The sequence below is a fragment of the Lithobates pipiens genome, unplaced genomic scaffold (genome assembly GCF_037356315.1).
Source record: "Lithobates pipiens isolate NorthernLeopardFrog02 unplaced genomic scaffold, aLitPip1_a1.2 Scaffold_22, whole genome shotgun sequence".
NCBI classification, from domain to species: Eukaryota; Metazoa; Chordata; class Amphibia; order Anura; family Ranidae; genus Lithobates; species Lithobates pipiens.
Genome location: NW_027507784.1, coordinates 327,215,585 through 327,228,213, shown reverse-complemented (window position 1 = coordinate 327,228,213; position 12,629 = coordinate 327,215,585).

Sequence of the window (12,629 nt, the reverse complement as noted above, 5' to 3'; positions counted from 1 at the left end):
TCACTATTTTAAAAGTCAGCAGCTGCAGTATTTGTAGCTGCTGGCTTTTAAAAAAAAAAAAAACGGCGGAACTCCCGGCGGACTCCCGCTTTAAATGATGATTGCGCAGTCATGCAACACTCTACCCAAATGAATTTTTTTTTCCCCACAAATAGAGCTTTCTTTTGGTGGTATTTGATCAACTCTGCAGTTTTTATTTTTTGCGCTATAAACAAAAGAAGAGTGACAAGTTTGAAAAAAACTCCTTAAAGTCCCGCCTGTTGCTCTTTTCTTTTTTAAATATTAAATCAGGATGGAGGAGGGGATGTGAACGGTCCCTATTACCTCATTTAAAGTCCCAAATAATTTCTTTTCTTCCTTTTGTTAAATTAAATAATCAGGGATGGAGGCACGCGGTAGCACTAACATTTGATTTAATTTATTTCTTTTTATAATCTTTCATTTTGATTCTTTTTGGTATGAATTTTGATTGTTTGTATGTAGAAACTATTAATTGGGGACTACATTTTTTTATTTTTATTATTTTTTGTTAGTCCACTGACTTCATTGTATGTGCGCATTGGCGGTGTCGGGTGCTGTCTGTGTTGTGGCTGTGCTCGCCCCTGTCATGACCCGGGGTTGCGACGTGCACTGGGGATCTCCCCCCGCCCTGTTCTGACGTGGGGTGGGTGGGGTTTCCTCCACTGCTCGTCGACGTCATGCTTCCGGCGCCGGATAAGTGACGTCCTTTTGGCGTGCTTGTTCTGGCTGCTGGGTTAACCCTCTCTGACCATTTGGGGGCTGGGTTTGGCGCGTGCGGCTGTCTAGCTTGGTCTGTACGGCTGGCAGCTGTGTGACGCCTTCCCAGCCCCCTTGGATTTCGGATGCATGACGTTGGGGGTGGGTCTATGGCGGCGCCATTCCATGGGCTTCCCCCTGTGCAGGGTCTCACCTTTCGGATTTCCCTCCTTCACCCCCTATTTGCAACCACATGATCTATGGCTTCTTTGCCCTTATTCACATAGCACTAGGTAATTATTTTTTATTTTTTTATTTTTTTTATTTTTTATTTTATTTTTTTTTAATTATTTTATTTTCACAACATCTCCTTCCTCTCCCACTCAAATTTCCCACTCCTTCCCTTCCAGTCCACACTTTTATTAATTTTTTCACACAAATTTTAACACACATTAATTTTAATTGCTTATTCTCCATAGGTCCCCCCATGAGGGCCACCCCACTTCCAATACTAAACTCTTGCTACATCCCTTACCCCAACCTGCTAAGGGGGTGGTTTGTGTGTTTTGGTTGTCGCCCCGGGCGTGCTCCCTCAGCCCCGGTCCGTGGCAGTTTTGGGTCAGCCCGACTCTCGGTGTACTGTGCCGCCTCTGCGCAGATATACATGTAAGTCTGTGGGTCGAATGTGCATTTGTGGGGGGTTCTCCATGTCTGTACATTTGTTCATTTTATTTTTTATATATATATTTTTTTTTTTTTAATTAAAAAATGGTTGTTTATTTTATTCATAGGCTACCACTACGGTGTTGCTCCTGACGAGTGGCTATAAGGTCACGAAACGCGTAGAGCTTTCTACTGCCGTTTTGTGTATACAATTGTCAACAAAGCATGAACGTTCCTTTTTGATTTTTGTTCTTTTAATTTTATGGTTTTTCTTTAACCACTTCCCACAGCGCACGACGATGTACGTCGACATAATGGCACGGACAGGCATATTGGCGTACAGGTACGTCCAATATTCAATACCGCCCTGCCATCGGGAGCGCACCGCCGGCGGCGCGCTCCCGCACTGGTCGGGACCCCCGTGAGTCCGGTCGCGGGATCCACGGACTCGATCGCCGCGGGCATCCCCGCGATCGTCTCACGGAGCGGCCGAATGGAGGAAATACAGTGTAAACAGCATTTCTCCATTCTGCCTAGCAACTAGTGACGCTGATCTCTGCTCCATGTGATTGGAGCAGAGATCAGTGTTCACTAAATGAAAGCCCAACCCCCCCACAGTTAGTAACACACCCCTAGGAACACTTAACCCCTACACTGCCACCCACTGGTTAACCCCTTCACTGCCAGTGTCATTTACACAGGAATCACTGCATTTATATAGCAGTGATTACTGTATAAATGACAATGGTCCCAAAAATGTGTCAAAAATGTCCGATGGGTCCCCCACAATGTCGCAGTCACAATAAAAATCGCTGATCACCGCCATTACTAGTAAAAAAAAAATAATAAAAAATTATTAATAAAAATGCTATAAAACTATCCCTATTTTGTAAATGCTATAACTTTTGCGCAAACCAATCAATAATCGCTTATTGCGATTTTTTTTACCAAAAATATGTAGAAGAATACGTATCGGCCTAAACTGAGGGAAAAAATGTTTTTTATATATTTTTGGGGGATATTTATTAAAACAAAAAGTAAAAAATAATGCGTTTTTTTCAAAATTGTCGCTCTATTTTTGTTTATAGCGCAAAAAATAAATACCGCAGGGGTGATCAAATACCACCAAAAGAAAGCTCTATTTGTGGGAAAAAAAGGACGTCAATTTTGTTTGGGAGCCATGTCGCACTACCGCGCAATTGTCAGTTAAAGCGACGCAGTGCCGAATCGCAAAAAGTGGTCTGGTCTTTGACCAGCAAAATGGTCCGGTCTGCAAGTGGTTAAATGACGCTTCAATGTGTCATGTATTTACATATAATTTGTGCTTATTGAATACTCAGCTCTTCCTATGTTTACTATTAAGTCCTTGTTGGAATGTGTATACATTGATGAAATAGAAAATACTAATTTATGACTGTGCAATAACATGTAAATATATGATTACTTGTACTTATTAAAAACTTGTTTTTTACCAAATTTTATGCTTCTGCTCCCGTGTGCCTCATATAAAGTCCCGCCTGTTGCTCTTTTATTTTTTAAATAATATTGTTTACTTTTTGCTATAATAAATATCCTCAATTAAAAAAAAATATATATTTTTTTTTCCCTCAGTTTAGGCCGATATGTATTCTTCTATAATATACGCAATAAGCGTATATTGAGATTGGTTTGCGCAAAAGTTATAGCGCCTACAAAATAGGGGATAGATTTATGGCATTTTTATTATTATAATATTTTTATTAGTAATGGTGGCGATCTGCGATTTTTATTGTGACTGTGACATTGCGGCGGACAGATCGGACACTTTTGACACTATTTTTGGACCATTGACAGTTATACAGCAATCAGTGCTATAAATATGCACTGATTACTGTATAAATGTCACTGGCAGGGAAGGAGTTAACACTAGGGGACGATCAAGGGGTTAAATGTATTACCTAGGGAGTGATTCTAACTGTAGGGGGAGGGGACTGACTAGGGGAGGAGACCAATCAGTGTTTATACTTAGTATGAACACACAATCTCCTCTCCCCTGACAGGATGTGAATCTGTGTGTTTGTCCTGCTCTGTAACGAGCAATCGTGAGTGCCTGGCAGACATCTCGGCCACCGGGGACGTACATAGGCTCCTCAGCGACACCGCGGGCATGGGTGCATGCCCCATGTACCGCCGGGAATCCGAGGATGTCATATGATGCCCTCTCCAGGATGGGAGATCCCATCTGCGGATGTCATATGACAATGAGCAGGGAAGGAAGTGCTTAAAGGAAGGTCTCTCTCAGAGTCTGGCGTCAAGGTGAGTAGAACATTCTGGACAGCCGCACTCCAAATGAAATTTCTTGTGCCTTTATTAGAACATCAGGATCACACTGTACATGTCACACAAAGAAGAGAGCTGCTAAGAGCCCAGCCCTGACAACAATGCCCTACATACTACTGACTTATGTACACTGTTCTACCTACTACTGCCCCTTATACACTTTTCTACATACCACTGACCTATGTACACAGCTGAACATCTTATTAACCCCTGTACAGTGCCCTATCAACTACTGACCTTTGTACACTGCCCTATCAACTACTGACCTCTGTACACTGTCCTACCTACTATTGACCTCCACTGACCTCTGTACACTGCTCTACATACTACTGACCTCTACTGACCTCTGTACACTGCTCTACATGCTACTGACCTCTACTGACCTCTGTACACTGCCCTACCTAGTATTGACCTCTACTGACCTCTGTAGACTGCCCTACCTACTTTTGACCTCTGCTTACCTCTGTACACTGCCCTACCCTCTATTGACCTCTACTGACCTCTGTACACTGCCCTACCCACTACTGACCTCTGTACAGTGTTCTAAATAGCACTGACCTCTGTACATTGCCCTACATTCTCCTGACCTCTGTACACTGACCTATCAACTACTGACCTCTGTACACTGCCCTACCTAGTATTGACCTCTACTGACCTCTGTACACTGCTTTTCCTACTATTGACCTATACTCACCTCTGTACACTGCTTTACCTACTATTGACCTCTACTGACCTCTGTACACTGTCCTACCTACTATTGATCTCTACTGACCTCTGTACACTGGCCTACCTACTATTGACCTGTACTGACCTCTGTATACTTCTCTACATATTACTGACCTCTGTATACTGCCCTACCAACTACTGACCTCTGTATACTGCCCTACCTAATACTGACCCCTGTACACCGCTCTAAATACCACTGACCTCGGCACACTGCCCTACATACTACTATCGACCTCTGCACACTGCCCTACATACTACTGCCCTCTGCACACTGCCCTACATACTACGCCCCTCTGCACACTACCCTTCCTACTACTGACCTATACTGACCTCTGTACACTGCTCTACCAACTACTTACATTGGCCAAAACTCAGAGCAAAAAGCCAGGCTAGCATTGAGGCCAGTCAGGCCTAAAACTAGTCCAGCAAGTCAGCCTGCAGCACTGGATGTTCTTCCTTCATGATGGACTCTGGCGTCAGACCTGTGGGGGTGATCAATTATTTCCTAGTCATGAAAAAATTGTGAATGAGTTTATCATTGCGCCTAACTTCTAGAAGTAAAGTATGTGAATTAAAAAGTAAAATATACATACTCACCTAGGTAGATGCAGCATTAGAGCGATGCTGCATCTGTCTACTGCCGATTCTAAGAATGAGAACTGAGCGATCAAAGACTAGACATGTGCATTCGTTTTCGTCCGAACGCATTTTCGTCCGAATTTCAGCTATTTTCGTTTTCGTTTTGACAAACGATAACGAAAGCACAAAATCCGAAAAACGAAAATCCGACATAAATAAATGCTTTATTTTCGTTCGTTTTCGTTGTTACAACAGTTCGATATAGAATAGGAGATTGGGTCCTGCCCCAGGGGACATGTATCAATGCAAAAAAAAGTTTTAAAAACGGCCGTTTTTTCGGGAGCAGTGATTTTAATAATGATTAAAGTGAAACAATAAAAGTGTAATATTCCTTTAAATTTCGTAGGGGGGGGTTGTCTATAGTATGCCTGTGAAGGGGCGCATGTTTCCCGTGCTTAGAATTGTCCCTGCACAAAGTGTCATTTATGCAGGAAAAAAAGTCCTTTAAAATCACTCGCAGCTATAATGAATTGTCGGCTCCGTAATACAGAGAACACTCATTGAAAGTCATTGATAAAAAAATAAATAAATAAATAAATAAAAAAGCGTGGGGGTCCCCCAAATTCAATTACCAGGCCCTTCAGGTCTGGTATGAATATTAAGGGGAACCCTGCCTCAAATTTAAGAAAAAATTTGACGTGGGGTTCCCCCTAAATATCCATAACCAGACCCTTCAGGTCTGGTATGGATATTAAGGGGAACCCCGCATCAAATTTTAAAAAAAATTGACGTGGGGTTCCCCCTAAAAATCCATACCAGACCCTTTATCCGAGCACGCAACCTGGCAGGCCGCAGGAAAAGAGGGGGGGACGAGAGAGCGGCCCCCCCTCCCTCCTGAACCGTACCAGGCCACATGCCCTCAACATTGGGAGGATGCTTTGGGGGTCTGTGACCCCTCAAAGCACCTTGTCCCCATGTTGATGAGGACAAGGGCCTCATCCCCACAACCCTGGCCGGTGGTTGTGGAGGTCTGCGGGCGGGGGGCTTATCAGAATCTGGAAGCCCCCTTTAACAAGGGGACCCCCAGATCCCGGCCCCCCCCTGTTTGAAATGGTAAGGGGGTACAAAAGTACCCCTACCATTTCACAAAGAAAGTGTAAAAAATGGTTAAATAAAACAAACACACTTTTGAAAAATTCCTTTATTAAAAATAAAAAAATAAAAAAAAGATTCCAGCGGCGGTAATCGACTCTTGCTATCCAGCGACGGACGGTCATCTCTCCAGCGATGTCTCATCTCATCCAGCGCAGCGATCCATCCTTCTTCTGTCTCCTCCACGGAGACACTACAGGCATTCCGGCGGCTGACGTTTCTTATATACGGAGGGCGGGGCCACCCGTCACCTGACCCCGCCCCCCTCTGACGCAAGGGGAAACCCGGGGTTTCCCGTGACGTATGGGTGACCCCGCCCCCCCTCTGATGTAACGGAAACCTGCCTGTGTTACATCAGAGGGGTGCGGGTCACCCCTACGTCACAGGGAACCCCCGGGTTTCCCCTTGCGTCAGAGGGGGGCGGGGTCAGGTCCCCCCCTCTTTTCCTGCGGCCTGCCAGGTTGCGTGCTCGGATAAAGGGTCTGGTATGGATTTTTAGGGGGAACCCCACGTCAATTTTTTTTTTAATTTGACGCGGGGTTCCCCTTAATATCCATACCAGACCTGAAGGGTCTGGTTATGGATATTTAGGGGGAATCCCACGTCAAATTTTTTCTTAAATTTGAGGCAGGGTTCCCCTTAATATCCATACCAGACCTGAAGGGCCTGGTAATTGAATTTGGGGGACTCCCACGCTTTTTTTAAAATTTATTTATTTATTTTTTTATCAATGACTTTCAATGAGTGTTCTCTGTATTACGGAGCCGACAATTCATTATAGCTGCGAGTGATTTTAAAGGACTTTTTTTCCTGCATAAATGACACTTTGAGCGTCTGCAAAAGGTAGCACAATTTTGTGTGGTATAGGAAAATCCACTGCACCTGGTATGAACAAACCCTAAAATGTAGTCTGTGAGGCAGAGGTCAGTGATCTGTAGGTTGTAAATTTTCTTCCTTCAAGCACCCCCCCAAATCTCCCTCCTAACACAACCCCCCCGCCCCCCCCCCCCCCCCCCGAAATCCTCCTCCTAGCACAAATTCTATCTATCTCACCACTACAGGAATATTGACAACAGCAGAATGGAAGAGAGAGTCGGGAGGAGGTGTGGCTTGTTCTCTCTCTCCACCCCCAGCTCCTCTCCCTCCTGTCTGTATACAGGGGTTAACACAGGATTGCTGTAAGATCCGACTATACAGGCTTTGATTACCTCCCCCCACCTACAATTTCTGCTGCCTAGACAGGAGCAGTGTGGGGAGTAGACAGGGGGCGGTGTCAGAAACCATGAATCAGACTGAGACAGAAGTACAGTTAAATCACACTTGTTTAATAATAAAAAAAGGTAAGCAGAGTAAACATAGTCAAAACATAGCTAGAGTTTAGAAACCAGAACAGATATTCAGACAAGCCAAAACATCAGGGAGCCAAAGATGAGCGTAGTCGAACAGCAAGCAGGATCTGGAGCCAGAAGTAATGTCAGCCAAGCAAGTCTTTAACAGGAACACAGGAGATCTTTAACAGTAACACAGGAGAGCGTCTCCAGAGATGTGACCAAGGCAAAGGCAAAGATCATCTGGACTGGACGGCTTAAGTAGGCAGGACTGAAGAGCAGGATATCATCAACAAGTGAGTTACTGTGGAGAAATAGGAGCTGGCAATTAGCCGACAGCTGAGCTTAGAGAAGGAAGAGCTCAGCCCAGCCCTGACAGTACCCCCTCCTCAATGACCCCTCCCTCTCAGAGGACTACCAGGCTTGAGGGGAAAACGTCTATGGAAATCACAGAGGAGGACATGGGCGGGTATATCTGAGGATAATACACATGACCGTTCATCCGGACAGTACCCTTTCCAATGTACCAGGTACTGTATGCGCCCACGGAACCTACGGGTGTCAACAATGGACTGTACTTCATACTCCTCTTGGTTCTCAACCTGTACAGGGTGAGGACGAGGCACTGAGGTGGTAAAGCAGTTGCAGACCAAAGGTTTTAATAAGGAGACATGAAATACATTCGAAATACGCATGTTAAAAGGCAGGTCTAGTGCGTAAGCCCCTGGGTTAATCCTGCAAAGAATACGGAAAGGCCCAATAAACTGACATGCCCCTGTCCTCCTCCATTCCATAGACATTTTCCCCTCAAGCCTGGTGGTCCTCCGAGGGGGAGGGGTCATTGAGAAGGGGGTACTGTCAGGGCTGGGCTCAGCCTTTCCTTTTCAAAGCTGCCGCTCAGCTGCCAGCTCCTTTCTCTCCAAAGTGACTCACCTGTTGATGATATCCTGCTCATCAGTGTAGTACAATTTCATATTAACCAATATATTTTATGTTATTCATATTAATTTGCATATGTTTTATTGATAATATATTTAGTATTCATATGATTATTCATATTATTATTGTTATATAATAGTGGTCTTATCAATATTATTATTCAATAGTAAAGCAATAGTTATTAATCTTTATTAATGTATATTAGGTTATTCCATAAATATAAAGAAGGTCTTCATGTTTAAATGTGTCAGGGCTGGCTTAGCCCTTCCTCCTCTGGGCTGGCCGCTCAGCTGTCGGCTAATTGCCAGCTCTCTTCTCTTTCCACAGTTACCAGCTGTTCCCGATGATGATCGTCTGACCTGCCTATTTAAAGCCTTCCAGCTCACTTTTCCCTTTGCCTTCGCGTTGGTCACATCACAAGGAACCATCTCCTGCTGTTTGTTTCAAGACTGGCTTGCTGACATCCCTCCTGGCTTCTTATCTTGCTTGCAGTTGCTCTCCTTGGATCCCTGACTTCTGGCCTGGCTGATTACCCGATCTGGTTGATGAACTTTGGACTGACTGACTACCCGATCTGGCTACTGGACTCTGGCTATGCTTGACTACGCTTTTTTCTATTTACCTTTTTATTTTTATTAATAAACTAGTGTGATTTGATTGTACTTCTGTCTCAGACTGTTTCATGGTTTCTGACAGTACGCGAAGGCCATGAATTCAGAAGATACAGTCAATCCACTTGTTGGTAATATTTTTTCCAGATTGGATGAGCAAGATCACTGCATGGATCAGTTAGCCTTGGCATTACAAACGCTCCTGAATCGCACGGCTCACCTGGAATCCCCCACGGTGGCTGCTCCGGTACAACCAGAGTCGCAGGCCATCACTGCTGCTGCGCCAGTCTCTGTGCAGGCACCTGCCTCGAGTATTACCTCTATAAGAGGTATGTATGGTTCTGCTCCGCTTCCCCAGTGATTTGGGGGCGATCCAGTTCAATGCATAGGGTTTGTCAATCAGGTTGAGATATACTTCGAAAATGCTGCCCCAGGCGTTTCCCACGGACAGAAGCAAAGTAGGTTTCGTGATATCTTTGTTTTCTGAGAGAGCCTTGGCCTGGGCTAACCCTCTATGGGAGACGTAAAAACCTGTTGTCTTGAGTTACCTTCAGTTTGTGGCCTCCTTTAAAAGTTTTTTTGACGTTCCCGCAAGCTCCGCTACTGCTGCCAAGTGCCTCATGTCCATCAAACAGAGTACTAGAACTGTTGCCGACTACGCCATTGAATTCTGTACTCTGGCAGCAGAGGTTGCTTGGAACAATGAGGCCCTCGTGGCTGCTTTTTCTCATGGTCTCTCGGATTCCATCAAGGATGAGATAGCAGCCCGAGATATACCCACTGAGCTGGAGAGCTTGATCTCGTTTGCCATCCTCATTGACTCCAGACTCAGAGAAAGACTTTCTCTTAAGGAGCGCTTGCGGAAGCCTCCTGTACGTTTGCCTCCGAGCTTTGTAGTCCCACCCATGCCTCCCTCACCTCCCATGCCTCCTGGTACCGAGTTGGTCAGTGAAGATGAACCCATGCATCTGGGCTTCATGCGTCTCTCTGCGGATGAGAGAGCCTTTAGGAGGAGGAAGAGATTGTGCCTTTATTATAGCCAGGCAGGTCACTTTTTGAAGTCTTGTCCTACCCGTCTAGGGAACGCCCGAACCTTGAGGTGCTGTCATGGACAGACCTTAGGTGGCGTTGTTTCCCAGTTATCCAGAAGGATAAGCCCCTGGTATTGGTCACAAGATACAGGCTCTAATAGACTCTGGGGCTGCAGGCCTGTTCATTGATGCTGCATTTGTTTCGCAGCACTCAATTCCACTGCAGCTGCGTGATACTCCACTTGCCATTGAGGCTCTTGACGGGAGACCTTTACAGCCTGCCCATGTGACTCATGAGACGGTTCCGTTGTCCATGGCCGTAGGGGCTCTTCACCATGAGATAATACAATTCCAAGTTATTTCCTCACCCAGATTTCCGCTGGTTATTGGTTATCCTTGGTTACAGAGGCACAACCCCTCTTTTGATTGGCTCCGTGCTGAGGTTCTCTCCTGGTCACCACAATGCAGTGAGACATGCTTCCTGAAGGTATCCAAGGTCCTGTGCACCGCTTCACTCCCCTCCCTGCCGGAGGTGTACCATGATTTTGGCCATGTCTTTGATAAAGGTCAAGCCGGTAGTTTGCCTCCACACCGGCCTTATGATTGCGCAATTGACCTTCAACCTGGTGCCATACCTCCTCGTGGCCGGGTTTACCCTTTGACGGTCTTGGAGGATAAGGCCATGGAGTAGTATGTTGCTGACGCACTTTCTCGAGGTTTCATCCGCAAGTCCTCGTCTCCTGCTGGTGCTGGTTTCTTCTTTGTGAAAAAGAAGAGCGGTGAACTGAGACCTTGTATAGATTATAGGGGTCTCAGTCGTGTCACAATTAAGAATGCCTACCCGATTCCATTGATTACAGAGTTATTTGACCGCCTCAAGGGAGCAACGGTTTTCACAAAGCTTGAGCTGAGAGGGGCATACAAACTCATGCGCATTAAGGAGGGTGAGTGGAAAACTGCGTTTAATACCAGAACAGGCCATTATGAATACCTGGTAATGCCTTTTGGCCTTTGTAACGCCCCGGCAGTTTTCCAGGAAATTATTAACGATGTCCTCCGAGATTTGTTGCAATTGTGTGTGGTGGTTTATCTCGATGATATCCTCATATTTTCCAAGTCCCTGGAGAGCCACCACACAGATGTCTGTCGTGTACTTCAGAAACTAAGAGAGAACAATCTCTATTGTAAACTGGAGAAGTGCGAGTTCCGTCGTGAACAGGTTACATTCCTAGGCTATGTCATTTCCACTGCTGGTTTTTCGATGGACCCAGAGAAAATGTCTGCAGTCCTACAGTGGCCTCGACCCATGGGTTTACGTGCTCTGCAGCGTTTCCTGGGCTTTGCCAATTTCTATTGAAGTTTATTCGTAACTTCTCGTCTCTGGTCAAGCCTCTGACTGATATGACCAGAAAGGACGGTAACCCACAGAGTTGGTCTCCGGAGTCCATTAAGGCCTTTGAGACTCTCAAGGCTGCCTTCGTTTCTGCTCCAGTGTTGGCACATCCTGATCCTATGTTGCCCTTTATCCTAGAAGTTGATGCTTCTAAGACTGGAGTTGGCGCCCTTCTGTCTCAACGTCCTAACTCTGAGAGTGCTATGCATCCGTGTGGCTACTTTTCCAAGAAATTGTCACCTGCTGAGTGCAATTATGAGATTGGTGACAGAGAGCTGTTGGCGATCATTTTAGCACTGAAAGAATGGAGACATCTCCTTGAAGGTACCACTGTGCCCGTTCTTATTCTTACTGACCATAAGAATCTTACATTCTTGTCTGAAGCTAAGCGACTCTCTCCCAGAAGGGCGCGATGGGCTCTTTTCTTGTCGAGCTTTAATTACATTGTCTCATTCTTACCCGGTACTAAGAATGTAAGGGCTGATGCCTTGTCACGTAAATTTTCCTCCACTTCCAAGTCGGAGTCAGTTCCGGTTCCTATGATTCCTCCTGATCGTTTCTTGGCTACGGTTCGCACCAGTCTTACTTCTCCTTTGGGTGACAAAATTCTTGCTGCTCAGGTCCATGCTCCTCCTGATAAACCTTGTGACCGCTGCTTTGTCCCAGAGAGTCTCCGTACTGCAGTACTCCAGACTTATCATTCTCCCAAGGCAGCTGGCCATCCTGGGAAGAATCAACTCATTTGGGCCATCTCCCAACAATTCTGGTGGCCTAGTCTACGGGCTGATGTTACTGCCTTCGTAGCTGCCTCTCCCATGTGTGTTCAGAATAAGACTCAACGACACCTTCCAGTGGGCCTCCTACAACCCATACCCAATGGAGAGAGGCCCTGGAATCACCTGTCTATGGATTTCATTGTGGAATTGCCCAACTCCCAAGGCAACACTGTTATCCTTATGGTGGTTGACCGGTTCTCAAAGATGTGTCATTGTATTCCACTTAAGAAGTTGCCCACCTCTAAGGAACTGGCTTCCATTTTTGCTCGGGAGATCTTTCGCTTAAATGGGCTACCCAGGGTGATTGTCTCGGATAGGGGCAGTCAGTTTACCTCCCGGTTCTGGCAAGCCTTTTGTGCACAGTTGGGAATCCAGCATGCATTCTCATCTGCGTA